Here is a 10,329-nt window from a genome sequence, read left to right on the forward strand (position 1 = left end):
ACGTCTGAAATTTCAAGACTTCATGCCACTGCGGAACTTACCTGTAAAGTCTGAAGCAAATCAGAAAGCATCTGGAATCTCAAAGTTTTTAAAGAGATCTTGAGTCTGTCACAACTCAGAAATGGGTTGGATTCAAATCCCATATTGGCTTCACTGTGCTAGTCTTGGTGGAAGGCAGGTGCTTTTGACAAGATTTTTTTTAGTTACTAAAAATAGCTCTGTATTACACTATCAAAACTATATAATCTTTAATTTTTCTCTTGAGTGTAGTTAAATTTTAAAGAAACAAATACGCCAATCCCAGAATGTATAAAGACAGGTCTCATAAAACCTTCCTACCTTGAAGTATTTCACATACAGCCATTTTTAAAGGACAGTTTTCTCCTTTCTCCTTTGCTATTAAGAAAAGCCAACTTTCGTATCTTCCTGCACAGATAAAACACACAGGACTTTGTATACTTTTTGCCAATCAGTTTACGATCAAAACCATTCACCCATCTCAAGAATGGTTGCAAATGTCACCTCCCATAAAAGCGTGGGCATGCCAGAGAAATAGATTTTTACTATGCATAGAAAAATGAAATAAGAAATACTAATATTAAAAATAACAGATATAAATATATCAAAAGCAATAAAACTGACTAAGCAAATACTGTATCCAAGAATACCCTTCTAAACTCCAGGTCCATGGAAAATTTTAATTTACAACTGTATCATGTGCAACAGAGCTGCTACAATTCCAAACATGACAACTGGGTGATATATGTCATTTCCCATGTTCTTATATGTCCTAGTATTTCAGTTATTAAATGACAAGCTGAGAAACAGTAATACAGAGGCAAGTGACAATAAAGCCAGTGAAAGGATAGTCAAAATTTGTCAAAGTGGGATGGAAACTATGGGAAGAACAAAACATGAGCTGCATTGGTGCTTGGAAAAAAACAAACACAAACTGCTTGAGAATTTGAACCAAGGACAAAATGAAACACTAGACACATTCATGAGGCAAGATGACATATATTTGGATGATCCTTGATAGAAAAGCTTAAGGGAAAGGAAAGGCCAGCTGAAAGCACAGCAGGCTAATGCTTCATCATCCCCTCTCCCTTTTCAGAACCTACTGGAACAAACTCCATACAGGGGAGAAACAATCTCAGCATTGCTGTTTAATCGTAGCTCTCCTTGCTAAAGAACAAGGGGAAACAAAACAGTTTTCACAGAGTTTATCAGGAAAAGGAATTTACCCTGATTACTTAATCCCCTTTTATCCTTTTGATCTGGTGCTTTGCAGCTGCACTACTGCGCTTCGGTCCCTGGGTGACAAACTGTTCACATGGCTTTCCCGCTGCCACCATACTCCGCACAGCACTTGTCTCACCTGAGTGTTTCATTCACAAAAATGAAGGGAAAAGATTTTCCAACTAAATTGGCAGTTGGCTTTATGAACTTGTGCCGGTTTTCCTCTGTGGGGATGGGCAAGGTTTGGATGCTGAGGAATCTACCCTGCTCTGTCGTTCCCACCCACGACCAACATAACTCTATTAACAAACTTCAGGTAGATTACAAAAAGTGTGGAAACTGCCTCTCAGAGCCTCAGCCTTTAAGCCACTTAAAAGGTATGAGCTGTTCTTAGATGATGCTACTAAATTTGGGAATCTGACTCCAGTACTGAATGCAAAGCTGATAAGCTCAACATCCAGTCCCTCTCTTTCCCCTTCCTTTCCAATAATCTCATCATGTAACCTTTACCTTTTCCTAACTTCAAATGTTGCAATGATGCTTCAAGTTAAACTACCCAAACACTGTAAGGTCATGAATCAGCTGTATGTTTTGTGAGGCATCCTGCAGTCACAAAACTCAAAGGCAAGATGGAAGAAGAATCGTTGACGGAAATATAGTTTGCTTTCCCCAATGAGTCCTAAAAAACAGTGATAGGGGAAACAAGTTTTTTAAAAAAAATAGGGAATTATCTTGAGATGACATTTAAAAATTTTTAAAAGGTTGAATCTGAAAAGATAGCAGGAAATACAGATCAGCCACAAACTACAGTGCTGGCTGCAGTTTGAACTTATTTAAATTAGGTATGCTGTCTCTTCTCCAAATGTAGGGTCTATGAGACCATATATTGTTGAGCAAACTTTTTCCCATGAAACCATTCCCACTCCAGTTCAGAGATAGGCATTATGGTCAAGCCATGCTTCTAACAATAATGTTTGGTTTGGCAAGTTTTACTGTGGTTTCCTTGGCAAACAGATACTTTAGCCTATGCCATTTATTTGGTCCCAGTACATTCCGAATTGTTTTGATGAAACTTCAAGTGTAATATGAAGGGAAAGCCATAGCTAGTAAATCACCTGGAAAGTCCCCTAAAGGATAGGTCTCAATGGCCTCACCTTGCCAAAGGAACAACACTGGGTTGCTGATCTGTTACAAATTGAAAATGCTTACAATAAAAGCAGGGGTTCTTTTTACTGCAAGAAGGCAAGGAAATATATACAGCACAAAGAATAGTAACATGACCCTACAGCAATGCTCACCATAGAACAGAAGGATCATATCTTTAGGAGCAGTCAGCACCTAAGTTCGTAAAGTTATTGAGGTGGTTCTCACAGCATCCCCCTCTCTCTCTTTTTGAAAATCGTTATTTATGTGCATGCACATGTATGTGCACAGATGCACACTTTTAAAGATGTGTAGTGTTAACTTAAAGGCAAGAGCTCACACCAAGCAGGAGGAGGAGAGAGCTGTTTCTTTATCAGCACTATCTCCCTTCAACAGAACAAAACAAAAAAGCACTGCAAATCATAATAAAACAAAAAGACAGATTTAAATCCCCAAATAAAGCATGATAGGTCATGCAAACATGATTTTTTTTTTTAGGTCTATTGCTCTTTAATGTTACTGTAAGAATTGCAATATTTTTCCTGAAAATACAAGGTTTTGCAAATAATTCACAATATCTGCTAATTATACATATCACTTTTTATAGTCCTGAATACCTTAAGAAGTTAGTTTTAGAAGTGCAGAAGTAGCAGCAAATGGCTTGGTTCTCAGAAATGCGCCATAACCTGAGAGCCCAATGTAGAAGACAGCGTCTGTCGTTGCCTTGCACTTGTGGAAATCAGGTCAATTCTAAAAGCTAGAAATAAAAAATACTTTCTTTGTCTGTCCATTTAAGTAATTCCTAATTACTTTTTAAAAATCCCACCTGTCTCAAAAACAACAAATAGAAATCTCATAGTGCTTAGTTCTGATTTGTATTCACATAGTTTTCCCCACAAATGTTCAGATGCACCTCTCCAACTTTTAAGCTGTCCTCAATAAGAAACACAGACATGAAATACCTACTTTTCATCTTCCACCAACCCAAATGCTGACTGTTTAGGAGTTAAGAATAGCAGCAGCAAGCTGACAGAAAAGTAGGAAAAGGAGAGCGCTTGAAAATTAATGCTCAGATTCACAGTATTATCAGAATAGGCTGACTGACAGTTATGATAGTCTTATGTACATCTATAGGAAATTTCATTATTTGATTTCTTTCATTGCACACACTATTATAAATAGGAACAGGAATTAATATGCAGTGACTACAGTTAAATGCTAATACTTGGCCTCTTAATTTCATAGACGTTCTTCAGGTGTCATCTAAATGGGTAGGCAGACTTATCTGTATTTGTCTTTTCCAGAATAGATATCACTCAAATCAAACAGCAACAGAAGAGGATTATCTAATTTACTAAGCAGCCTGCTATAGAAGCAAGTATCACATACTGACCTCTTTTATCCTTATAGAGATCCAGGATGGCTACCACCTGCAGGAAAATAACCCCAAAATTACCTTGGTTCAACAGAAGACTGCTGAGCTGTACCCCACCTCACAAAAACAGGTCTACTACTGAAACTGAGTCCTGGGTGAATATTTAACATAATCTCAAACACAAGTAATACAACATTTCCTCCAAGAGATATTCATCTTTAAATACATCCCATAGAACACGTGCATCAGACTTACAACATAAAGCAAACCCTAACTTGAACTCCATACAAAAACCATCAGTTACTCTCTAATGAATAAATGCCTGCTAAATACAGAAGTTAAGGCCATTGTGGAATAAAAATAGAACTGAGTTTTCAAGGGTGATTTGTGACTTTTGGTTAGCTTGCAGTCAGTGCTGTTGGAACATTTGTTGGTTTTACACACATATATTCATATACACACACACACAGTTAGACACAGTTACTCTGATGCTTTTCCCATTTCTTCCTTCCTTATCTTCTACAGTTCCACTTAATTCCCTTTTTCCTTCTTATTTTCTTCCGAATAAGTTAGTGTATTTTAGGTACTTAAGGAAAGAAGAAAATAAATACAAATAATTTACACTAATCTCTGCATACAAGAACAACACTGCTATGGGTGCTGTCTTTTCCTTCCAGCAAGTCAGTTTATTTAAACAAGCTGCACTTCACCAAAGGACTGGAAAAAACACATCTTAAAAACAAATTAATTAGCCTCCTACAAATTAAAGTTTTCCTTTCTGTACTCTTAAAGCTTTTATCTATGTTTTCCTCTTCTGCTCTAACAATAAAATTGATTAAAGTCAAATTACATTTCTGTATGCATTGATTTGCTAAAGCTTTTGATACAGCCCATTCCGGATGCATTAGTTGATATGATAGATCCTGCCTGGGAAGCTGCCACGGACTCCAGACAGCGTTTGAAGTACGGTTACGCAATGGATGCCACAATGCCTGGGTAGTCAAATTATCCAGTCTTTACAACTATGCTTTTCTGGTAGATGGGTAACTCACACAGATCTCTGCTGGTGTCTGTATATAGAAACTGCGTAACCCTTTGGACAAGGCACAATTAAATATGTGCTCAGAAGTTACTATATACCAACCACAGAAGTGGTCATTGGGAGTAGTTCAAAATGTTTTACAGGAATGCTTTGATGGTATCCAGAGCAGTACTACCGGCCAGTAGCTAAACTATAATTATGCTAGCTGGATCTGAAAGTTAGGGTTGAGTTGCAAGAATTCCCTTCTCGGCTCACCCATTCCAGACCTTGATCAAGGCCAATGTACTTTTGGGAGAGTTCAGTTCCAGTGAAAATGTAAGCCTACAGCAGAAAACATCTTGCGTTCAGTTTTTGTTTTAAAATCTAGGTCACGTCACTCTAGGAACAGTGGCAGACTTTCCATGCAGGTGCAGAGGACATGGGAATACTCTATACACAAGAAGGTATGAACAAAGAAATGTTTACAAAAATCTAACTGTACAAGTTAAAAAAAAAATAATCACATCATCAATTCATTGTAAGCTTTGTCTCTGGCCTGGCTACCATCTGTGACGGGGATTTTGTTATGCAGTGAGACAAGAGCAAGATAGAGCTTTAAACACTGCCTGGAGCACACAAGCCCTATGTTTATTCCCAGCAACATATTCATAAATTATAAAACTGAAAGAGGACCACTTTGTGTGGGCTGCAGGAATTCACTTAGTCATGACATGTTCTGCCTGCTACTGCAACCAAGGCAGGCATTCAGAAGCTTGCAGCCAAATTCCCGTTTGTATTAATCAGGTATGTTACCATCATACACCTGAACAGCGGCCCCTAACTCCATGCACCAGGGGTAAGTGATTAACAGCACTCAGAGGTTTCCCACTAGAGCAGGGTCTGGTGCAGCCACTCCCTGGGCAGCAGGTCCATCACATCACCCTTGCAAGCGTACGTGCTCCATGGGGAGTGCCCACAGCACGGGCACAGACAGCAGTGACTGCCGGCCGAGCCCTCCGATGGCGTGGTGCACCTTGCTCCTGAGGTCACTTCTGCTGACGGGAGATCAGATAAAGCCAGTCAGGAGAGGATCATCCCTCTGGCGTGAGCAGGGTTAAGTTCAGCATCCAAGCTCCACTTCGATCACGCTGTTTCCATGGGCAAAGATCACAACTGTGGATTTTGTTAGGGTTTTCCCAATCTTTGATGGCTGTTTTTTTCAACCCTGCATAAACCCACGTCCAAGCTTGAGCCTACTGCCTAGGTTTCAGCTCCTTCCAATTTTGGTGGTGTGAGGAAGGGTTACCTCTATTCTTTGCTGTCTAAATTAGCTCTAAACCAGGGGATCAACTAAACAATAATTATAATCTGGAATTGTTTTTATTTGCTGTGTGCCTCATGATGTTGGTTTATGGAAGCCTGTGCACAGCATACTCCCACACCACCCTGTGTGCAGTTCCCCTTATCACGTTAAAAAAACACTGGCTGGGAACCACGATTTTTTCCCCATGCCCCCAAAGAAAGAATCCTTATGACACTGAGTTCCCTCTTCCTTTAAGCAGTCTCATTTTAAGCCCCACTATTTAAACAAAACAACACACATCTTAAGCACTACTTGATACAGTAGAGAATTATCTTGTATTAATTCAGCTCCCTCTCAGAAATGAACACTTTTTTTCCTGTCTTAGGAAGTCAGGGTACCTTACTGTGTGTATTTCAGTTCAGTCTGCCATACATTACCCTGATTAATTTTGGCAGTGACAAAGTTGGAGAAGTAATTTAAAATAATGATCATACAGAAGCATTGTATTTTACTGCAGCAAAAGCAGCACTCCTGTTTTAACTATCCTGACCTTTCATTTCCTGTGATGGAACACAGGAGGTAAAACCTGTTTCTGAAAGCATGGCCTTAAGAGTTCTCACCCTTTTGGTTTTGAATTACTTTTCTTCATAATAAATGAAAACACATACCGTGTTATACTTAGGGATACCACAGTACTGCAATAGCACCAAACAGGTACAGTAAAGGTGGAACTGGACTAGAACATTAAAGCTGTTAAATCAAAGAAAGTCACTGTACATTTCTCTTTGTCAACCTTAGAAAACAAAAGAGAGGAAACCAACGAATGCAAATGATAGGTATGAGAAATCTGACTCTTGTTTGCTGGGTAAACTTTGCTTCAAAAAAGAGTATGCAGAAATACTGAAAACGATAAAAGACATAAAGATGACAAAGGGGGAATTTGAGCACACTGGACTTGTGATTTATTTCCTTTTGAGTTTCATTTCTTGCTTCCTTCCCATTAGAGCTATTGAAATATTTTTTAGGGAAGTAGTATAATACAATGACAGTTCAGTTATCTATGTGAATTGTAAGTCATTCATGCTTTAACACCTCTTTTTAAGAATTGGCCTTAACTATTTTCAGACTAAGTATGCACTTCCTGTAATTTCCCAAAATAACTTCTGGTGATCACTGGAGCTGGAAGAGCTGCTGATTGCTGGAAAGCGGCACTTGAAGTGTCCACACAAAGATCAAGTATGAATTTATTAGAGAGCACCTATGTGAATGTCTATTGCTATGCAATTAACGATTCTTCACTGACAAGCTTCTGAAAGTGTTTTCTACTCTGCACGCACACAAACGTAATAAGCAGCACACACACAGAGAGCCCTGCCAAACAAATAAAAAAAAAACATCCCCAAAAGCCATTACATTCTTCAAGATGTTGATCACAGCTTTCTTTAAAAGATCTATCTATTCGGTATCAATTTATATTACTGTTACATATGACAAACATCCTGCTTAAATAACAACAGTGTTCAGAAAATGGAGTGATAAACCCACATTACAGTTAGGACAATATTATTTACTTAGCAAAGATATGTGATTACTTTACAGTGATGGAAGTTTCATTAGGAAACACTTTCATTGCACTGCCAGCTAGCAAGGTGTGTAACATACACTGTGTGAACGAGACTCTCATTCAAACACTAAGTTAATTTTGAATCCCATCAAAAAGAAAGTAGCGTGTTTTCTGAGCCATTAGTCTAGCTTCTTGCTTCTCTTCTTCTAAAGTCAAAGTTGCTATGTCTCACACTCAAGGTTCTGCTGTTTGAGTAGTTTTGTTACTTGTGTAATCATGTTCTAAACTGTATATATTACATTAATGTTTAAAAGGAAAAAAAAAAAAGTGAATTAGCTTTTCCTTTTGAAGGTCTTATTTCAGGTGAAATCATTCCACATGTCAGGCACAAAATTAATCAACCAGATAAAACCACCCAGTATTCCATAAGGCCAACATTCCCAGCCAAAGCTACCAGAGAGGACAGAGCTTTTAAAACCAGAATAATCGTGTAATGTGGAAAAACAGTCTTATTTCCCCCCAAAAAATTAATGCTACAAGTCCATCTACTTGCAGTAAAAGTGGAGATGCTGTAGTTTTAGGATCCACTGCCTTCAGTGGCAATTTCAAGTTACGGATTTCACACTTTCCCCAATTAATGGGTCATTTAAGTCCAAGTCCATTCAGCGATACTGCTCACAGTACATCTCCAGAAAGTTTTGCTGGGATGTTGTGGTAGGGCAGTAGCACTGTCCCGTAAGTCAGCATATAGTGGCCAAAGAACAGTCAGATGCTAAAAGCACTTCACAGGTAAGAGGAAAGCAAAGAAAAATTGCATCAGGAAGGCATGAAGAGCTCACTAGTAAGGTGAAGAGATGAGGAGCTCAACAATATGAAGCTCCCTCCTTGAAGTGTCCATGGGAAGAGGTATTAAGGCGTTGAAGAAGACTAGCTCACTGTGACTAAAAGGCTTCTGTTCTGACAGGGCACAAAGTCAAGCCATTAGTGGAGAAGAGCATCATATCTTCAAGGAAGCTTTGAAGATCTTAATCTGATAGAGCTCCTAGCTGTCACAATGACTGCTGGAAAAATAAACACAGACGCCCCAAAACATTTACATGTGTGGGTATGGAGCCATTCTTAATTTAAGGATATACTGGCTTTACGTTCCTGTATTTAGTTTCTAAGCTATGTTTAGTAAAGATCACCGGAATGTATCTTCAGCAGGCATTGCGCTGGTCTTCCTGAATAGCAGTGGTCTCCTGAGTCAGGGTCAAGTGTGACTTCCATTAACAGATGACAAAGAAGGTTTTCTGAGGACTGAAGACCTGGCTTAAAATGCCTTATCTTCTGGTGAGAACACCTTGAGCGTGCAACAGTTATAATGAAATTCAAAGAGTGGAAGGCACGGCTGAGCTAAACACAGAACGAAGCCTCCCAGCAAGCAAGTTTTCTGACTAAGCAAGATATGTTCAAAAGAACAGAGGAAGCATTACAGTGGATGCTGAAAACTGAGGAGATGAGAAGGGCTGGACAGTACTGCTGCTCTACAACAGCAAAGTTTATGCAGTTTCCTTACAAGCATTTCTAAATTGCCCAACACTGCAGGAGTCGAGTACTTCTTTACTCAATCCTCTTAGCAACTTGGTAAAGAAGGTAAAAATAATTTTCATTTTGCATACACAGAACTAAGGCAATAACATTAAATGATTTATCCACATTCATACAACGTTTTGGAAGAGGTAAGAACAAACAGCTCACTCATGTCTCGTAACACAGCAGGCAGAAGTCTCTTGATCTTTCACATACATGTGCCACGTTCAGACCCTTCTCCTTATCTTTCACCTCAGATGAGACAACCCTCAGGATTAGCCACATGACTGGCAGACCGGTGGTGAGCCAACAGATTACCAGGCCACTTCACACAGAGAAAGCCTGGCAAGGAAGAAGCCTAGGCAAATTGTTTCCTGGCAGATTTAGGAAGGAGAATTTCAGCTTACCTTTTCCTGGGGGATGCGGCTGAGGTGGCACCAACAGTGCAGACGGAGGGACAGGCTGCATGACTAAAGGAAGCTGGCAAGAACTCCACCAGCAGGCTGCATGACCGCAGTCACAGGCACTGTGAAGGAGCTGGAATTAATGCAGAACATGCTACTGATAAAGGCCCGCTGACAGAATGAGCTAGGTTACTCTGCCACATAGCTGAGGAAAGCCAGATGTTGTGGTAAAATGGCAGGCTGGGCAGGACAGCAATGGCTTCCTCCTCTGAGGAGATAAAAGCACGCAGAGTCAGTGCACAGGCCTTCAGGCTACTCTGGTAAAAACATAATCTAATTCTAGATTATTTGAAAGTGCAGAAGTATCTAAGGGCTGTTAGAGGACACCCTTTTTCCTCTAAAGTTAGTCATAGTTGTATTTAATGGACAAATAACCACGTTCTGGCCCTTCATGGGCTCAATCCATGTTTTGGATTGGGGCTGCGACCACAGCAACTGGACACTCACTTTATTTCCATCAGCCTTTTAAAAACAAAAGCCAATAACCTGTTGTTGATTTCAGAAGATACAGCTCAATGAAAAAAACAATTACAAGTTTGCCTTGCACCCACCTCAGCTGGCTGCAGAGACAATCAGGGTACATGAGAAATTTTGTTGTTGTTCTCAAACTCCTGCCTTAATCAAATTTCCGAACAAGAGGTTAATGAA

General features: G+C 39.5%; 1 long non-coding RNA gene across 1 annotated transcript; it reads right to left on the reverse strand.

Annotated features, from left to right (window-relative positions):
* Positions 1-3,009: 3,009 nt before the first annotated feature.
* Positions 3,010-9,873, reverse strand: LOC114017089 (uncharacterized). Its single transcript, XR_003561948.2, has 3 exons — positions 9,625-9,873; positions 3,776-3,812; positions 3,010-3,139 (listed from the first exon to the last, which is right to left on the reverse strand). It is a non-coding gene; the product is annotated as an uncharacterized LOC114017089 (long non-coding RNA).
* Between the last annotated feature and the right edge of the window lie 456 nt (positions 9,874-10,329).

The sequence above is a fragment of the Falco cherrug genome, chromosome 11 (assembly GCF_023634085.1).
Source record: "Falco cherrug isolate bFalChe1 chromosome 11, bFalChe1.pri, whole genome shotgun sequence".
Taxonomy (NCBI): domain Eukaryota; kingdom Metazoa; phylum Chordata; class Aves; order Falconiformes; family Falconidae; genus Falco; species Falco cherrug.